General features: G+C 29.2%; 1 pseudogene; it reads left to right on the forward strand.

Moving 5' to 3' along the window:
- The first annotated feature begins 16,002 nt into the window (after positions 1 to 16,002).
- LOC149514082 (uncharacterized) lies at positions 16,003 to 19,348 on the forward strand (annotated as a pseudogene).
- The last annotated feature ends 2,133 nt before the right edge of the window (positions 19,349 to 21,481 follow it).

Genomic DNA, 21,481 nt, shown 5'->3' on the forward strand with positions numbered 1-21,481 from the left:
TTACCTATCCTAAATCTTTTTTTGCTCTTTTTGCCTTTTTCCCTTTTTTTTCCATCTTTTTTTTTTATCCTAGCTTTATTTGCACTATTGTTACTCTTAGACACAAACTGTATCAAAGTGCCCTACATATCTTAATTTAGGTAATTGTTATGAAAGAAAATGGCATGGCTTTGAACTTCTAAATAATTTCTACAAGAGATCGACACCACTAATGGCTCTATGAGAACTCTTTTTTTTTTTATCAATGACAGACCTAAAACAATACCCCCTCTTAAAATATAATACCTATATAATGTAAGCAACAAAATCAAAAGGTATAAAAATTAAAATGAATCAACAATTCAAAATAAACAAGTAATTGAAACAATATAGCAACCATATAATACAATAAAATAATATAATATATATAGTGTCCTAACTTTTGGTACTTTTCTAAAAAGGTGGCATGGCTCTAAGCCTAGGTAGGCTTCTTATGGCTCTCAATATGTTGGCTTGGGAGTTATTTATGTAAAGGTTCCCAGATCAAGCCTTACATCATCATCTATTAGAGACTAATAAGGCACACTAATCCTCACGTATTATAGGCTACAAACAGAATGGGTTTGAGCTGAGTGGAAGTGTTTTGCTAACAAATGCAGAGGTTATCATCTCATGAGAGTGTAAGCTACTTCATTTCCTCTTAAAAGGGATGAAGCCTCGGTCTAGAGCTCATACATGTATGTGTATATTCAATAGTGTGCAAAATGGTATATTAATTAAAACACCATAAATAAATCACAAAGACAAAAATCAAAACAAGACAATAACTAACATGCATTTTATTTTGTTTATTAACCTATATATATTTTTGAAAAATTAAAGTAAAAGAAATTAAATTAAATATCAAATAAAAACAATTAAATCCAAAAATTTTTAATAGCACATAATTAATATTTTTGGCCTGACTTTCAAAATGTCCTTAGTAGAGTCACCAAGCTATCAAAACATATCAGTCCAAAGACTCAATCGCTAGACATAAAAAATTAAAATTGTGAAAAACATAGGGAGTTACCACCTATATTTTTTAGGATATGATTGGCCACCCAAAAATTTATCTTTTTAATAAAATAATAAAACAGATTTAAAGTTTATTAAAAAAATAGTTTTGGTCTAACAAAACAATATCAAGTCCGGAAATCGATTACATGTTGGGAATGATTAACACCCCTACAATGCCCACAAAATTGATACCAATTAACCATGCACTATCAATAATTTTGAATAAAAATGTTTTTTATGTGAAATTTAATTGTAATTCCTTTCATTTTTTGGGAAAGAAAATTAATTTAAAGAAATCTTATTCAAGAATTTTATGAAAATTTTATATTAAAGAAATACCTTCAAATTCCCCGACATAAAGGTAATATTCAAATATTGTTTTTCTATCTAAGATTTATCATAACATTCCTTCAAAAATAATAAAATAACATTCTTTGTAAATGATAGTCATTGATGACTCTCTAACATCTGGGTAGAGTACCAATAATTATATTTCATGGAATGCTATTTTAATTTATTTACTTAAAATTAATTTTTTAAGAACTTTTTAAGTAGTAAAAAAATGAAAAATAATATAATTAATATTGAACATCAATAATTAAAACAAACATATATATATATGCATTACAAATGAACACATTAATCTAAAAAAATAAGACATATGCAAATGATGATAAAAAGTGAAATTTTAAATCGGTTTTAAAATACAAAATGATCACTTGGACTTTCTAACCTCTAGGCAAAGTTTGGATGCAACTATTTATATTTAAAATGCCATTTTATAATTTTTTATAATTTTATAATTTTATAATTGTTATTTTGAACAAACAAATTTATTTTAGATTATGGAAATGTATGAAAATTCTTAATGAAATAGAATTTTCTAAATACCCCATCATCTAGGTGGCATTTGCAAATCGATTTTTTCATAATAGGTTTTCATACAAATCCTTAAAAATTTAAAACAAGTTTTGGGTTTTAGGTAGGTTTGGAATTCCAATTTAGAGTTTTGATTTAGGGTTTCAACCTTAGGATTTCAGGTTTTACAATTTAAAGTGTTACTTAGGACTTTTGGGTTTTACCTAAGGTTTCAATTTTTGCCTAAGGTTTCGTTGAGGGCTGTAACTTTAAAGTTTCAAATTGGGGTTTCATTTTGGGGTTTTAATTTTAAGGTTTTACTTTAGGGTTTTAGTTTAGAGTTTCATTTAGGGTTTAGATTTTTAGGGTTTGAATTTAGGAATTTATGAGCATATCTAAAGATCTCCAACATCTAAGCAAATTTTTGGAGCAAACTCGTATTTCATAATTTTGAATAATTAATTAAAATAAAATTTTATATTTTCCCCTTATTTTCCTTTTTAGTAAAATATTATTATTATTATTATAATTTATTAATCTTTTATTTTTTATTCTTTAATATTTAATAATTTCTCAACATCTAGGCGGAATTAAACTTTTTAAAAATCAATTTTGAATCCCTCCATCATTTAGGCAGGGATTTAAAAATTTTCTTTCTTCTTCTTCTTTTTTATATGACCTATTTAAAGAAATTTTTATTTATTTGCTTAATATTGTTATTATTTATACATTCAAGAACAGTGTATACAACCCAGTTACTTCCCAATATATTCATTAAAACTAAGCCCTTCTTGATTCCATCACTTTTTGAACTACCTTTTTCCTGGGTTTCAAAAGAATTTTCGGCTATATGGACGAAGAAGTCACACAAGTACAGGGACCTAAAACAGCAAGCAATGATGAAATAGCTTCCATACCAGCCTAATCGTAAGGGAAAAGGATGGAAAAGACACAATGCATAAAACAAGATATAGCTTGAAACACGATGACAATCTCATGTGCAGAAACTGGAAACATAAAAAACCTAACTTCTATCTAACAGTCCACTCATATGAAGCAAGGTAACAAACATGAAGGGAGAGACAAAAATGTGGTTGGAGTTTCTGCATACCAACAGTAGCCATGCGCAGATAAGGACAATCAAATAACACAAGTTTTAAAAGTTTTAAGAATGAATTTGCATGCAAGAGAAAGGAACCTATCTATTTTTCCAACAAAAAGTAATTTCGATCTCAACTCTACTAGTGCACGCTTTCAAGACTCTTTTTTTTCTCTTGTTTTTCATGTCCATCTTCTCTTCACTTTTGCCTGTTTTATTATTGTTATTATTATTTTTGCTACTGCTTCATCTCTTTTTAGTTATTTTGTTTTTTCTCAGCTGTAGTCTCCATCAACCATGCTACTGCAGTTTTTTCAATCTTTGCTATCGCTTTACTACGTTTTGATTTTTTTATTGTTTTCTGGTTTTTGTCTCTACCGCAAGGATTTTTTTTTTTACTGCTTGTCTCCTTCTCGTGGTTGTTAGTTTTTTCTGTAGGTCAGTTTTTTCTATTTCACGTACTGCCTAACTTCTTTTAGTTCTTCTCACAATTTCATGCTTTTCTCTTCTACCATCACCGTCTTTGTAAATGCCCTTACGCTGCAGTTTTTGTTTTCTTCCCTTTAATTTTTTTTCTGCTTTTTTTCCTTGCTGCTTCTCTATCTTGCCACTTCTGTTTGCTGCTCCCAGTTTGCTTCCATTTGCTACCTTTTTTCCTTCTGACTTTGGTCCCTTCTCTTTTCTTTTTTTATTTGTTTATTTTCCTTTCAACGCCCGTCAGCCTTTGTCTCTCTCTTTTTTTTTTCTTGCTTCCTCACGTTGCTTTTTCATGTTACCAGCATGCCTTTTTTTCCCTCCTTCTCTTTTGCGTGGCCTCTCCCATTTGCTAGTTATCTCCCTTTTCTGGTTGGCTTCTACCTCTTTTCTTACTACTTTTCTCTCCTTTTCTGATTTTTTTGCCTTTTTTTGCCTTTATCCAAATGCCAGTACCGATTTTACTGCTACTTTTTTTAATCCAATTCTCTTTAATTTCCAATTTTTTTTTTGCACGTTCTGCCTCTTTCCCACGTCCCATGCATGGCAGTCTAGGCAGCGCTCTCCCTTGCCCTTTTTGCTTAGTAGCTTCCCACATTGGGTAGCTTTTTTTGCACATGTATAGCTCATGTAAAGGGCTTTAAACCTCATGCAAGCTCATACATAATTTGGCTAGACACTTTTTCATTTTTAGTTGAAAAATGGTCCCATTTGGGCCTTTATGTTATTTTTTATTTTGGTTTTGTTTTTGGCTCCTTGTATTTGCTTCCCTTAGGTTTTCGTAATTTATTTTGGGCCAAGCTTTATATTACTTTTATATATATTTATGATTAATAATTAATTTAATGATATATATATTTTATATATTATATATTTTATATTCTATATATTTTATTTATTTGGATTTTCATTTAATGGGCCAACAATGAGTCTTTAATGGGTTTTGAAAAAACCTTTTATCCAACCTTTTATTGGGCTATTTTGGGCCTTATGCAAAGTACTTAAAAGTGAGCCATATATTGGGCTTGAAAAATGAAAATTGAGCCTAATTACAAAAACCAACCTCATATTAAAAGCTAAAGTATCCCAGATAAAATTAGGTATCTACATTGATCAAAGGCTAAGATTGCATCCTAAGAGCCTATTCGGTCAAGCATTCCAGAGAAAAAAGAGTCACATTTGGCTAGACCCTCATTAGAAGATGAAGATGAGCTCTATCCCCAAGTATTTGAATTTGAATTAAAGTCTTATAATCCCTACCCCATTGGCCGAATCACACTCTATAAATAGAAAGGCCATTCACCCTATTCCATCATCCCATTCCTCACTTCTTTTCTCTCTTTTAATTTTTAGTTTTAGTTATTGGTTTAGGTGATAGATTGGCCAATAACAAAGCTCTAGTTCTTTATAATTCTTTTTCAATCAAAGAAGTATTTTTTGAATATCTCTTTTACATTACTTTTAGATTTCAAATATTGTTTTTCCATTCTTTATTTCGGCAAGCATACTTTTTATTTTAAAGTTCGATTCAAGCACTCTTTTACTTTTTACAAGTTTTGACACTAGTTTTTTAATGATCTACAAAGCTTACTTTTATCTAATCTTTCTTTTCTTCACTACCATTTAGCAATCTTACTTTCTTTGCTTTCAAGATTTTAATTCTTGTCTTTTAGATTTTGTTTGTGGCTATATTATTTTACTTCCCAAGTGACAGTTGAAAAAGTCAAGATCTAAGCCTATATTACTTTCAATCTTTTCTTTTATTTTCTTTGCAAGCAAAACCCAAGTTATCACTTGTTTAGACATAGGATTCTAAGATCTCATATTTGGTAATTGTGAACAACCCAACATTATAATCTATAATCTCTTGAGAGATGATATTGAAATACTTCTATTATTATTACTTGATCTATGCACTTGCAAGCTATATGAAAAGTAGCAATCATAGACCAAAGGTTGTCACGTCACACAATTAATATATGTAAAAATTAAGTAAAATAATTTTTTCTTTTTTTTTCTTCTCAATTTTCTCTCTTCCTTTATACGATCACTCTAAGGGTTCAATTGACTATAATTTGAAGATTGATTGATTTAATTTTGGCATGTGACTAATTTTTTCTATTTAAGGGTTCTATTAAGTTGAATATAAAATTAAGTGATTGTAATAAAATATTAAGAGTTTATATTATTATTGAATTATAACTTAAAAGTATTTTTAACATTTTAACCAGTTTAAATTACTAAATTGCAACATGCTATGTAAAAAAGAAAAATGCTTAAAAAGTGTTCTTGTATTCTTCTATTCACATCAATCATATATATACATTAGGGAAGCATTCCTGCTAGACGATGGGTTTATAATATTAAAATATCTAAAATCATTTTGAGTGGTATTAAAAATGTTCTTAATATTATGATAACATCTTTGTTTTTTTGTTAAGTGCTTAATGAATATATATTTTTGAAAATTAATCAATTTGTAAAAGAATTAGAAACTGAACTAATCCTAAGACCACTAAATTGAACTAACTCCTAAATTCTTAAGCCAAATTGAACCTAACCCTAAACCTTAAAACTAACCTTAGGCCCTTAACCTAAGATAAACCCTAATCCAAACCAACCCTAGACCCTAATTAAACCAAAAGGCCAATCCCCCAAACCCTAAAAAACCAACCCTTAACCCTATCATGCATTAACATCTCATTTTACTTTATTGTTGCATGTGTTCTTGAATTAACATCCATTTACATTTTATCATTCATGTTTAATTGTCATGCATATATTATATATACTTGTGTTCATGCATACCATTCACATGTCTAAATTCCAATTATCCTACCTTAAACCTAGCTTCATATTACAAACTTCATAAAGACCTAAAGATCTTAAGTTATGTGTGTGTCTACATTAGCAAATAGAGATTTGAAAGGCAAACTTGTGAAATATGTCCACTCTTTGATGATGATTTGTTTAATTTCTTGGTTGCATAATCACAACTAAATTTCATGTGATGAAATGTAATGAACATTGGACACACCATAGGACTTCAATTAGATAGAAACTCATTTTTTAATGAATTTTATTTTAGCCTATTTTTATGATTTTTCCTTAAGTTATATTTATAGGGCAATCTTTGAGGAATTGCATGTATATAACTAATGGATATAGATTTTGATTCTAGCACTTTTTTATTTTACTTAAGGACAAGTAAAAGGTTAAATTTGATGGTGTGACAATTTTATTTTTATAGAACTTATTGAATCAATTAGGACTCCTAGTTGCTTGCTTATTGCATAATCCATAGCAAAAAAGGCAAAATTCCACCTAAACTTATTTACATTGTCTCTTATGTAGGATATTTGATCAAGCATGGAATTAAGGTGGTTTGGCAATAAAATATAGGATAAAGGAGTGCCATATTAACAAGACCTCCCTATCATGTTTGAACACCTTGGATGCTATATAGGAGAAGGAAGCCATGCAAGAAGAAATTTTTATGCCTTAACTAAGAATTGCATGTGTAAGTTGCCACCATTCTTGCATTGGCTCCATAAACTAATTGCAAGTTAAAGAGAGTAGAATTTCATGCTCTATTTGAGCTATGAAAAGGGTAACAAACTGCAAGGCAAGAAACAAACCATATTAGGATTCATTGCATGAGGAATGCATGACACTAGAAGACAAGTGATAGTTGTACAAGTTGCCAAAGAAGATAGCCGTTGCGTTCTCATCCCCCAAGCTTGAAATTGTATGGAAATGAGCTGGCAAATGAGTGTTTAATAGTTTAAGAGTTATCACAAGGATGGAAGATCATTAGTCCAAGTAAGAGACCTTGCATGGGCTATGGATGAAGCTACAAGATGACACATTCACTAAGTAGAACCAAAACTATCTCAACTAGAATGAAGTTGCTACCAGCCTTACTTAGATAGCCATTTGCACCTTTTTGAAGACCACGTGAAGTTGCTTATATGTCTTCTAGTTAGCCACCTACCATTGGATAATTACCATAACTTGGAGTTTAGTTGAATAAAAGAATAAGGCAGCTAGGCAGTCATAGGTTTGGCATGAAAAAGAAACCTCTATTTAATTGAAAATTGAAAGAGCTAACTTGGCTTGTTGCTACAACATGATTGGCCATTTAAAGACCTAGAACCTAACTATAAATAAGACATTTTGCTGCTAAGAGAACCAGCCCCTAGCCACCTTTTAGATATTTTACTTTTTTCTTTTACTAATGCATAAAAACTGCAACAACCATAGTTGTTCAATTTTCTAGTTTTTGTAGCGAATTGTCTTTGTATTTTTTTAGATTTTCAATGCCATTTTACTGGTTTTTCATACCTTATTTGTAGTTAATTTCCTTGTAAATTTTTAGAGTTTAAACTTGTTTTTATTCTATGTAGTTCTTCATTTCTTGCTTGTTTTCTGTTTCTATTTTCGTAAGCTATAATTTTGGTTTTTCTTGCATTTTGAGCTCTTTTTCTTTAAGTTTTCAAGAGCTATTTCATTCCTCCAATCTCTTACATTAAAGTTAAAATTTCCTTTAAAGTTTTTAGGCTTTGAAACCTTATTTTCTGATGCACGTTTGATAATTCTATATTTTATAGAATTATCATAGGTTTTATTGCATGAATTACACCCTTACTCACTTAATCTGAGCTTGTTTCTAACCACTTATTGCAAATTTACCAAAAACTTGTTCACTTTGTCTTGTGTGTAGGAAAATGAATGAAACATGGATTTAAGGAATGAAAAATGCCACAGCAACCCAAGTCCTACTTTTAAACTAACTCATAAAGGAACAAACTGATGGTGCACCTTACCATTGATTGTAGCTCTGTGCTTTACTTAAACCTTGTGAGATGCATGGTAGATTATGGAGGTAATTGGTGGATGGTTGAGGATACATGATAGAGTTTAAGGATGCAAGGTAGAGGATTAAGGTAGTCATGACATTTGAAGGATGTAAACTGTAAGGTGCTAGGGTGGAAGATGCCCTAATCATAATCATCCACATAAGTAGAATTAGTTGAACTTATCAATTTTTAGGGACAATTGTGGGATGAAAAAATCAAAATTTATATGGTAAATATGAGAGCTCCCATTGGCTAAGAGAATATCATAAGGATCACCAAAAATAGAATCACTTACCTCATCAAACAAAAAAATAATATTGTCAATTTCTTGCTTTCTAATTAGTCATGGTTTGTGAAAGAATTCTAGAAAAAATGTGGTGAGCTAAGTTGGAAGGTAATGAACATGAAGAAGGGAAAGTATTGATATATCTTACCTTATTACATGGGCTAAATTGGAATAGATAAAAGGAACCTCCCCTAACTAAGGCCGAATCTTACTATAAAAAATTTTTTATATACTGACACTTGGTTATACTGGCGGTCAAATTATGCCAATAAAAGAAACTTTTACTAATGGTTTTTTAATACCATCAGAATATATCATACCTTTACCAACACTTTTATACAACCGTTGGTATAGATAAACTTTTTTTTATAGTTTATACTATACGTTAGTATAAGTATGTTATATACTGACACTTATCTATATTGACGATTAAATTATGTAAGTAAAAAATATCTATATTGAAGAATTTTTATTACTGTCAGTATAAATAGTGCCTATACTAACACTTTGCAAATTCGTCAGTATAGGTAAACTTTTTTTGATGGGATATAAATATTCGTCAATATAAATATGTTATATATAGACAGTTATAATAACTGTCAATATAAGCTTAAAAAAATATTTATTCCTAATTTTTTTAAAAAATATTAATTCATAATATTTCCCTCTAATAAAAATTTTCAAAAACTATAATTTTCAAAAACTATAATTATTAATATATAAAATCTGTAACTTAATTAATTTTAAATTATAATAAGTTTTAAATAAAATTTGTAAGTGTTATATTAAGTAATACATTTATTATTAAATATTAGAATAAAAATTTTTTTAATTTAAATATTATATTAATTTGGTTTCAATTAATATTTTAGTTTTAATATGGTTTCATAAAATTTTAAAATCATTCTAGATTGAAAGTCAAATTATAAATAATCTACATAGTAGTATTTATATTCATATAAATACATAGTAGTATTTATATTCATATAAATATTTTTCGATGTTATTTGTAGAATTTTTTTTATAAAATAATATTTATCATTCACTGTATTAGTAGTTTAGGATACCAAAGTTCAAAAAAGGGGAATGAATTTTAAAAATGATCACAAGACATTTTACAAAAAACAAAATGCTTTCAATTTTTTGTAATTGAATATTCAAGGTGTTTTCTAGGCAAAAATGCCTTGAATATTTAAAAAAAAAAACGTTGAAATTCAAAAACGCATTGAATAATCCTCTCTAAATAAATAATTAGTAGATTATTAAAGGCATTTTTGGCTAAATTATTCAATATTTTGTAAGAGATTATTCAAGGCATTTTTTGGCCAAAAATGCCTTTAATAATTCCCTTATAAAAATTGAAGGGGATTATTTAAGGCATTTTTAGCCTTAAATGCCTTGACTAACCCCATTCAATTTTTTCTAAGGGATTATTCAAGGTGTTTTCTCACAAAAATGCCTTGAATAATAAAAAAAAAAATGAAAGGGGATTATTGAAGGCATTTCTAGCTAAAAACACCATTAATAATCTACTCATAAAAATTTAAGGGGATTATTCAAGGTGTTTTAGCCAGAAACGCCTTCAATAACCCCATTCAATATTTTGTAACAGATTATTCAAGATGTTTTTTGGCTAAAAACACCTTTAATAATCCTCTCATAAAAATTGAAGGGGATTATTCAAGGTATTTTTTGTCATAATCGCCTTAACTAACCCAATTCAATTTTTTCTAAGGGCTTATTCAAGGTATTTTCTCACAAAAACATGGGTTTATTTATTTCAGATTTGTATTTGTGTGAATCAAATAAATATATGTGATACTACGTATTACATATATGTATTTTAAATTACGAACATTGTAGTATTTCAATAAATTTGCCACACATCTGAATTTATAACTGATAATTTTGCCATATAAATATAATTTTTTTAAATAATTATACTCATTATATGTGTATTCATATAAGCTACCAATTGATATAAAACAAATATATACCAATAATATTAAACCAGTACCCCAATCTAGAAACTTAAATTGTCCATTCAACATGGCATGTTAAAAACATTATAAAAAATGAAATGCATATATTTACACCCAACCAACAATCTCTAAACTCAAGGTGTAGCAAACAATAATATATACTTAGACCACTCTTTACAGAGTTCATCAAGTACATCTGTCGTGAAGCTTTTTTTACTCTCCCACTATAAAAAAAATAAAAATAAATGTTAATAAAGGAGAACATAATTTAGGTTTTTTTTTTTGAAAGATATTACGATTGTATGAAATTAATAATAACCTTGAATGGTAGGTCATAAAATCATATAAAACTATCTCCCTTATAAAATGAATGACATAATATCCACATTTAGTATATCATGGTTGATGAGGAACTTGAAAAATAAATTAGTGGGTTTAGGAAACATTTAACTAAACAAACTCAACATAAAAGAATAAATTTCACATTTACCGATAATGACACCCAATTTATCTTTGCTTTCTTATCAACTATAGACATTCCCCTAAATTGAATAGAAAAAAGTATTTAATACAAAAATAGAAGTAATTATGAAGAAACATAAGATAATATAATAATATTAATACCTTTTTATAAAATTTTGAATATCAGTGTTAGGCTTCATCGTTGGTTGAGCAAAATTAAATAAGTATGGCATTAAGGAATTGGTATTAATCACAATGAGCTACCAATGATGACTACAAAATAATAAGAATGATATACTCAAATTAGGCATCATCTCAGATTCAGATAAGGTTGGAATAATTGTTTGTAGGAATATAACTTACACAACATTATACGGGAGCAAAAAATAATCGACCTATTTTTTCAAGCATTGACCCACATGATGATGATGAAAAATGATAGTGCCACTCTACTCACTAATGAAATTCAAGTCAACGAATCTGAATCTATGGGTTATTTGTCTCGCCTTGATCTCTTTATATAGGAAGTTGCATGATAATGATCAACAATACTAGTTAGTAATACATCGTAGTATAGATTAATACAAATTGACTTTGCAAATTTAAATTTATAAGCTAACCTTATATAGGCAACAATATTAGAAGTTGATATTTCATCCAAGGTATAGAATTCCTTAATTTTAGGCCCCCCAATGTAAGAAACTTATAGATGATGAAATAACCCATCCTCAGACTTAACAATAATGCAGTTTCCTCTAGATAAATGATTAAATGCATAATTAGATAACATATTAATGGTAACCTAAGCAAGGGTCATCCTCTGAGTCCCAACATCCTGCTACAATATATAATGAAGTATAAGTATTCAAACCACATTAATAAATATAATAAACAAATAAATATTAAGTGAATAAACAAAATCATACTTCATGGTCGGTATCGAAGGTTGGGTTTCTTGCCTGACTTACAATGAAATCTTATCTTAGTTGAATGATGCTAATCGATTGGCCTATAGGCATGGTAGGTTGCATTGCTGCCAACATCACCTCCAAAGCTACAAGTCATTACTGTTGATCATTCAGATATTGCTTTTGGTCATCAAGTCTTTGCTATTATTGCTCAATAATTGCTTCATATTGTACATTTATCATTTGAGGGGGTTTGGGTTAATTACTGAAGAACTTTGATGGCAACACAAATCTACCAACCCCATGAACTCGACCATGTTGTTCTTTCACTTATAATGCTAAACACAAGGGATCTTCACTATAATGGTTGCTAGTTCACTAGATTTAAATTTAGTAGTAAAATCATCTTGAAAGATAATAATAAGATGGGTCGTAACAACAAATCTATGCAAGTATAGAGTCATGCATACAAGCACAAAGCCAATCATATGTGATATAATAAACAGTTATACATACAATCTTCTTAGCCATTTCTTTGGCTGCTTCATTTGTAAACGATCTATCCTTCTGTATATGTCCTTGTTTCCATACATTTCATCTAAAAACTTTGGTGATAGAGATAGATGATTCCTAATAAATTAACACTATATAAGAATCAGAATCTATTAAATGAATGTTCATAAATATTCATTTATGAGTATAAAACAAATGTGTGAATACTTACAAGCTCATACTTGACATTTGCATAACCCTTTCTCGATGTCCGATAGTGATATACTTGTTTGGCCCAAATGTTCTTTTGTTGTTCTTTGATTTTCTAGAAAAGAAAGAAATTAAGTAAATCACACATTAAGATATCGAATATATTACATAAAATCTTATAAACAATTTTTTGTAATGGGTATGCATATCGAGAAATCTTTTGATAGTTAAGCTTGATCAAAATTCATACAATCTTGATAACTTATAACATCCGCATATGATAAAAGTCAAACAGCTAAGGTATCACTATAATTAGCAAATGGCAAAATATATTGGGTTGTTAATTTGCCTTTAAAGTCTCTTAATACTTTCCCAGACAATTGCAACACAAGCTTTTTACACTTAATTGAGACGTTGAACCATTCCTAAAAAATTTAGCACAATTAGTACGAACATATTGAATTTCAAATAAATGATCAATTAACAAATTTTATGAAATAGTTGAATAAACATACCACAATCGACTCCCATATACAATCCTTTAGATCATTAGAAATGCGTCACCAAGTATGATACACAATAGAAATGCTATTATGAATGACTACTCCAATATGACTAGCCAACTTGGTAGCTTCATCAGATACAGGCTGGCCACTTTGATTGAAGTCAATGTGAATTTTGGTGTTAGTCACTTATTTCATCCCCTTGCTTTTCTTTTTTTCATTATAGGTGTGTCTTCATTATGTTCAATAGCAGAAGAAGTATGTTCTTTGGATTCCATAATACTTGTGATTTTGATCATAATTATATGAAATATACCAAACTGTCTCTCTAAATTTCACACAGTATGTAATAAAATATAACCAATATCATACTATAGTTAGTACACCAATATATGTAAAACATCCTCAAACCAATAATATTTTATGAGTACAAGCCATACTATGATTCGCACCTTAAATAAGTGTTCCATGCAAAACAAATGATGAGTAAAAAAATACATGCAATTTCTACAATACCATTTAGCAAACCATAATATTTAAACCAAACTACAAAGAAACGCCATACATGCAATGAAGGGAGATTAGATGACTAAGGTGATGATGGAATGAATAAAAAATATATATAGTAAAGAACGAAAAAAATACCTATATCAAAGAATATAAATAATACAAAAGATAAATAAAATAAGGACATATCAATAAAAATAGAGGTGCGATGGTGTTGAGTTATTGAAGGTTGACGGTGATGAGAGATGAGAAAACCAAAGGCAAACTAAATGGGTTTAGAGGTTTTGGTTTGGTTGCAATGTAGCTTTTAATTGTTCTCTGTAATAGTAGTTTGGGATTCCAAAGTTCAAGATAAGGGAATGAATTTTAAAAATGATCACTAAAGGTATTTTACCAAAAAAAAAAGCACATTCAATTTTGTGTAAGGAAATATTCAAGGTGTAATTTGGGGAAAAATGCCTTCAATAATCCCAATGAAAAGAATAGCAAATTATTGAAGGCATTTAATCTAAGAATTATTCAAGACATTTTTGGCCAAAAATGCTTTTAATAACCCCGTTGAATATTTTGTTAGGGATTATTCGGGCATTTTTTAGGTAAAAATACCTTTAGTAATCTCTTTATAAATCCCTGAAGGGGATTATTCAAGGCATTTTATCACAAAAATGCCTTGAATGATTTCAAAAAAAATAGGAGAGGATTATTAAAGGCACTTATAATAGAAAATACCTCGAATAATCTCCTCTAAAAAATTAAAGAGGATTATTCAAGGCATTTTTGGCCCAAACTGCCTTGAATAATCCACTTATAAAAAATATAAAGGGATTATTTAAGGTGTTTTTGGCCAAAAGCACCTTCAATAACCACATTCAATATTTTGTTAGGAATTATATAAGATTTTTTTAGGCAAAAATGCCTTCAATAATCTCCTCATAAACACTTGAAAGGGATTATTCAAGGTGTTTTCGCCCATAAACTTCTTGACTAACCCCAAGGGATTATTCAAGCCATTTTATCACAAAAACATCTTGAATGATCTTAGAAAAATGGAAGAGGATTATTGAATTTTTTGTAAGAGATTATTCAATGTGTTTTCTAGGCTAAAACGCCTTGATTAATTCTCTTATAAAAATGTAAGGGATTGAAAGTGTTTTTTTGTAGAAAATGCCTTCAATAATCTCTTATAAAAAAATTTTGAGGATATATTCATGGTGTTTTTGGTAAAAAATACCTTAAATAATCTCTTCATAAAAATTGAAAGTGATTATTCAAGGCCTTTTTGGCCATAAATGCCTTGAATAACTAGATACCAAGATTTTTTAGAGATTATTCAAGGTATTTTCTGACAAAAAATACCTTCAATAATCTACTGTCCTTACCTTATACTCCTAGGTCTTGGGAATGAAAACCTTTAAAAAAAAATCTAAACTTATTAAAACAAAAGTAGTGAAAATTTTGTTCCCACTATCCTTATCTTGCCTTTCAGTCCTTACCTCGCCTGAAGCTTATCTCGTCTCACTCTCCCTCGTCTTTGATCTTTTTAACTTTGTAGCTAAAATCTTGTTTAAATTTTCAAGATTTAAAACGTTGTTTTCCTTGCAAAAATCCCTCATTTCTACATAGTTTTTATAGGCCGCCCAAATTTTATCCTTTTGCAATTATGAGTTATTTCAAATATTCCATATTACCCTAAAACCCAAACTCAAATAACCCGACATTGGTAATCCTATTTCACATACGTAGTTTTCTTGTTTTTGTTTTAAGCTACTTTTCTTCTATCTTCTACCTCTCTCTTGCTTATTCAACCAAAATTGATCTTGGTTGTGCTTATCCTGAAAATACATAAATTTAATTATAAATGTATGTCTGAAATATTATTCTTAATGAAAATGTGACATTATGTTTACATAGTCAAACTTTATTTTGTGCTTAAATTAAATGCTATTGTTTTAATTTAAGTTTTTAAATTAAATATAAATTTATTGCTAGGGCAAATCATCTTATATTCTATGGATAAGGCATGGATAAATTTCACGTCAAGAGCCAATGAAGAATACATAAAATGAGTCACTAGTTTTTTAGACTTTACCTCTGTAATATCATCTGAAAATAAAAAAATTTGGTGTCCTTATGTTAAATGTGTCAACACATTTAAAGTTTATAGGAGAGATGCATTTGATAACATAATATGTGATGGTTTTCTCAAAGGATATGTTCGATGGGTATTTCAAAGGGAGGTCTTAGATGTATATTTACCTATTGGAACAACTAATGATGAAAAAAGAGGGCCAGGTCTTGAAATTCATGATTTATTACATGATATGATGGGTGAAAGAGCTATGAATGTTGATATGGGTAACATACAAACTGGAGATAGTAGTAGAGAGCAACATCATGGTCATAAAATTGATAGCGATAAGTTTTATGGTTTACTTAAAGATGTAGAGGAGAAACTATATCCAAATTGTAAAAACTTCACAAAGTTTTCCTTTATAATCTATTTGTTCCACATTAAGTATTTTAAGGGTTGGACAAATAAATCTTTCAATACTTTGTTAGAGGTTTTGGAACTTGCTTTGCCAGAGGGTAATACGTTGCCAGGGTCTTATCAAGAATTTAAAGAGATGATATCTACCTTAAGTTTAGGATATGAAAAAATCCATATTTGTCCTAATGATTGGATGTTGTTTTAGAAGGATAAGGCAAATGAAGAAATATGTTGAAAATTTGGCATTTCTAGATGGAAAGAGAGCTTGAATGATGCAGAAATTGATCCCCAAGATATAGTGTAAAAAAAAAAAGGTTGCTTAGATTTTATATTGGTTTCCTTTAATTCCAAGACTACAAAGGTTATTCATGTCTTCAAAAACTACTCTTTTGATGAATTGGCATGAATATGAGCATACTAAGGATGGATGTGTAAGAAATCTTATAGATTTTTTAGCTTGGAAAGAATTAGATTCTCAATATCCTGAGTTTTCCTTTGACCCTTATAATATTTGCTTGGGATTGGCTTTTGATGTCTTTAACCCTTTCAAAACTATGAGTGTGACACATAGCACTTGGCTTGTTATATTGATACCTTATAAGTTGCCTTTATGGATGTGCATGAAATAGCCAAACTTTTTTTCCCTACTTATTCCTTGTCCAAAAGGTCCTAGAAACAATATAGATATATACCTACAACCTTTGGTAGAAAAGTTATAGGAACTTTGGGAAGTTAATGTTTAGACTTTTGATGCCTCAAAAAATTGAAACTTTCAATTATGCACAGCATTAATTTAGACCATTAGTGACTTTCCTGCATATGCCAATTTGTTTGGATGGAGTACTAGGGTAGAGTATACATGTCTTTGCTGTGGATTTGATACTACATCTAAGTGGTTACAACATAGTAGAAAGTATTGTTACATGTGCCATCGTAAGTGGTTGCAACCAAATCATAGGTTTCGAAATGATAAAAACTCATTTGATGGGATTTAAGAATTTAGAAGTGCTCTTTCACCTCTATCTGAAAGTGAAGTATTGAGATAGTTGAAATAATGAAATGGTAATGAAGATGGGCCATGGAAGAATAAGAGCATTTTGTTCACATTACCTTATTGGGAACATCTTCTATTGCATCATATCTTGATATGACGTATATAAAAAAAATATTTGTGATAACATTCTTGGTGCATTGATTGGGCAAGAAGGGAAGTCAAAGCATAACTACAAAACGTGACTTGACCTTGTAGAAATGGGTATAAAGAGTGTTCTTCATCCAAAGACTTGTTATGGCACTAACACCCAATACTTGCCTCAAGCTTCAAATCAAATGAGCTTAATTGAAAAAAAAATTCTCTTTTAAAGATTCTTCAAGAAATGAAAACTTTAGATGAATACTTTTCAAATATCGCACATTGTGTGCAACTTAAACAATAGAAGCTAATAGGGCTCAAAAGTTATGATTGTCATCTCTTAATGTAAGAATTTTTTTTTATAGCAATACAATGGTCTTTACCTGATAAGGTGTGCTTGGTTCTTATTGATTTGTGTACCTTTTCTAAAGAACTTTGTTCTAAAGTTTTTGAAGAACATAAGCTTGAATTACTTCAATCTTGGGCTGTATTAATTTTATGTGAAATGGAAAAGATTTTTCTTCCATCTTTTTTCATAATAATGGTACATTTAGTTATCCATTTGGCAAATAAAGCAAAAACTATCAGTCTAGTCATTTTTCAATGGATGTTTCATATTAAGAGGCCTATCTTAAATTGTTACAATTTTTCTTACTTAAATTTCAACTAGGATGTTTGCTAATGATCTTTTCTATTGAACTTCCATTTATATAGGTTTTTTCTTGCTCTTAAATCATATATGTGGAATAAAGCTTGTCCTAAAGGTTCAATTACAGAAAGGTACTTAGCAAATGAATGCATAAATTTTGTTCAAGATACTTTGATGGGATGGAAACTATTTTTAATCGCCCATCCAAATTGAAGACAAGAATCCCTTCGTATAGGAAGAAATATCCATTCTTTCTACTATAAGAAGACCATTAGGAACATTAAAATGTAAAGGTTTTAATGTTAACAAGCATAAAAGGGTCTCATGAATTGTACTTGATGTTATAACTTTGGTTCAAGCACATCGATATATGCTATTTAATTCTGCTGAAGCTACTTCTTTTATAAAGTAAGATCACTTATCTACATGCTATACTTGACAATTTTCTTTTATAGTATATTGTATAGTCTTTTAAAAACATTTTTCATGTAGAAAACATGAGCAATTTATTAAGAGCCGTAATCGATCTTTTTGGCTTATGTCATATGAGATATAAAAGTTGTAAACTGAAACTTTTCATGATTGGTTTCATGATCATGTAAGTCACACATCATGGTTTGGAATATGTAATTAAAGTTTTTATGGTTAGATTATTATTTTAACCAAATATAAAATTAGATAGGTTGTCAATTTGGATCAATAAGGATATGCAAATAGCACTGATCAACTTAGATGGCTTGCTTTATGGTCTAATTGATACTATTAGGAATACACTAGTTATATCATTAATAGTTTTAGATTTCATACCAGGGCATGTGAGAGATACTTGAAAACTCAAAATAGAGGGGTTGTTGTAACAACTAAGATGATGAGTTATGCAAGTACAAGAGATGCACAACCTATTGAGGAAAAAGTTAACTATTATGGGGCTTTAAAAGACATCATTCAGTTGAATTACATTGGTAGAATGAAAGTTATGTTATTTAAATGTGATTGGATTGATGTAAATAAAGGTTGCAAGAAGGACAAATTTGGTTTCATTCTTGTGAATTTTTCACATCTAGCTCATAATGGAACTAATTTGGTTTATGATCCTTTTATCTTGGCATCACAAGCTAAGAAAGTTTTTTATGTGAAGGATGAAAGACATAATGGTTGTGTTTTTGTTAAGCATAAAAAATTAGAGATGTATTTGATATGGGTGATAAATCATCCTTATATAGAGAGCAAGAGAATGGAGAAATCCATGTTGAATTTGATGAGACACACGGTACTTCAAATTAGATTAGAAGTGAAGTTGATGATGAAAAAATGGAGGTCACACTAGAGATGGAAAATGAGCATGTAGAAAAAGATCCTATAGATGAACAAAATGGGGAGGACATTTTTAATTCTATGTAATAGTTTAAATTGTTGTTAAGGTTTGGCAATGTAAGACATAGTTCACTAATATTTTGTTTTTGTGTTACTAGCTTGAATTACTTAATTTTGTGTGATCATGTAATATATTAAATTGTACTCGGTGCTTTATACGGTTTGCCACTATCAAGTTCTCTGTTATATTGTACTTAGTATATTTTGTGTATTATTATACTGGAGATGGAAAGGTATAGACGATTGAATATCAATAGGGTAAATCGTGCCTCTAGTTCTCAACTGTAAACATAATCTAAAAAATAACATGTGCTTGTAGATCCAAAAGCTTCGTTACATGAGCCTCTATAAGAATCTCAAGAACCAATTTCTCAATCTACAAATAATGAAGATCAAGATGAACAAGGTAAACATAATTCAAGTATAAAAACACTATATTCTATTAGTACAATTATTTTATGTGTTATAATGTTGTTCAAGTACAATTTTTAATGAATTTAATTACTTTCTTTACATGTAATTTTTCTATGTAGGAAATGTTTAACATAAAAAAGCTTGAGGTCCTACATGTATGGCTGATATTTGGGATTGGAAAAAAGGGGAGCATGTTATTGTTAAGGTCAATGATGATGTTATACCTATCGGTGATGAATCTTGCTCTTTAACTCAATTCATTGGTAGCATAGTGAGAATGCCTAGCTTTGCATCAATTAATTATACAAATTGGCATGAAATGTCCGATGATAAGAAGAAAGAAATGTGGAAAACATTAGAGATATCAATATGATAATGTTTTAGTTGTTAGCTAATGCCATGACAATAATCTTTTAGTTTATAGTTAATAGTAGCAATTCATATAATATATATTGACATTTTCTTTTCAATTACCTTTTCAAATTGTAGTCAAAGTTTGAATTTTACAAATTTGATTCTGATGAGCTCGTTGATGAAGAAATATTTCAAACAATTAAGTCTTGGGCATTAAGAAACATGGGTGCTAAGTGGAGGCAATGGAAAAATGAATTCAAAGCTAAATTTTATGATGAATACAAGACACCAAAGGAAATGGTTGCAAAGGTTGATGATTCTCGAGTAGACAAAAGTCAATTCCTATTTCTTGTTACACATTGGTTCACTAATAAAGCGAAGGTAAATGTTTACAAAATATACTATTTACTTTGTTTTAATACTATGATAATAATCACAAAATTATTATAATATATCTTTTCTTATGTATTTGTTTAAAGGAACAAAGTGAGACAAACAAAATGAACTGCTAAAAAATAGATAAGTCTTATTGTACAAGAACAAAATCATTTTTTAGGATCATTCAAACCTTGGTACATATATCAATTTTCCTTATCACACTCAGTTAGATGAATATGAAGTTTACTTTTTATATGCGCTAATTTGTCATTACAATAATTAATGTTATACCTTTGTAGCAACAAAAAGCTAATGGAATTCCATAATCACGTGCTAAGGTGTATATTCTTTATCGTACGTGTAAAGATGAAAGTGTTGTGAATGACAAGGTAGTTGAAATTATGGTATTTAATTTAGTTATTACTTGCTTTTACTTTTGTTTAGTTTTTTTATACTAAAATGTTTGTTTACAATTTTAAGAACTCATGAAATAAGGTTTAAGCAAAACTAGTACTCAGAATTCTAGAGAGAGTTCATGGAAAGATGATGTTTATTCAAAACTTAAAAGACTATAGAGAAAAGAGTATGCTCGTTGCAAAGGTAAAGTATCTACTTTATCTAAACAATATGATCCTTCATCTTCTGAATGGGTTTAGCATAAGAAAAAGGTACAAAAGTTGAAGGCTAAAATTAAAGACTTGAAAGAAACTTTAAGTACTATCTTATCGGTACTTGAAAGATAATTTCATAATGAGAATATGGATATCTTGAATACTATTACTCATATTGTGAATAGAGATGTATATATAACATCTATTTTAGTTTATATATGTGTAAATTATCATTTTGCTCATGAATCTTGAACTTATTGAAGTTTCTTTTGAATTAATTTTAGGCTCTTGATGCTGGTAGTGCTATAGAAATCACATGTGAAAACTATTGTTCTTCAAATTTAAGTCATCAACCTAATGAAAATGAAAATGGTAAACTCTATCACATGATCTATATGTGGAA

This window comes from Durio zibethinus, chromosome 17 (assembly GCF_047325235.1).
Source record: "Durio zibethinus cultivar Kanyao isolate XHJ-2024 chromosome 17, ASM4732523v1, whole genome shotgun sequence".
NCBI lineage: Eukaryota > Viridiplantae > Streptophyta > Magnoliopsida > Malvales > Malvaceae > Durio > Durio zibethinus.